Raw genomic sequence first — 281 nt, 5'->3', positions numbered from 1 at the left:
GAAAATATGCTCTGATAAATCAAAATAAGTGTATGCCATTATTTTTAACTTGTTAATCTAACCAAATCTGCTTATGATAGTTCATAATACTGTTTTCTCCACGTCATTATGTAAGATCAAAGCTCTATGAAAAGGCTGCTATATGTTTCCCCAGGATATTTTTTTTCTTTTCTCTGCATTAATGAATTTCTTTTTCATAATTTTCGTTGTTAATTTTCATGATTTTTATTATCTTGAATACTGTAACATGATTATTATTAGTATACGATTTTAACTCTTTC

At 26.3% G+C, this 281-nt stretch overlaps 1 protein-coding gene across 1 annotated transcript in view; it reads left to right on the top strand.

Moving 5' to 3' along the window:
* Positions 1 to 281, top strand: part of LOC119590524 — a 32103-nt gene that overhangs the window by 31393 nt on the left and 429 nt on the right. The window lies entirely within an intron of this gene.

Source organism: Penaeus monodon, chromosome 27, assembly GCF_015228065.2.
Source record: "Penaeus monodon isolate SGIC_2016 chromosome 27, NSTDA_Pmon_1, whole genome shotgun sequence".
NCBI lineage: Eukaryota > Metazoa > Arthropoda > Malacostraca > Decapoda > Penaeidae > Penaeus > Penaeus monodon.
The sequence above is the reverse complement of the archived record's forward strand: the minus strand, read 5'-3'. Positions and strand labels throughout refer to the sequence as shown.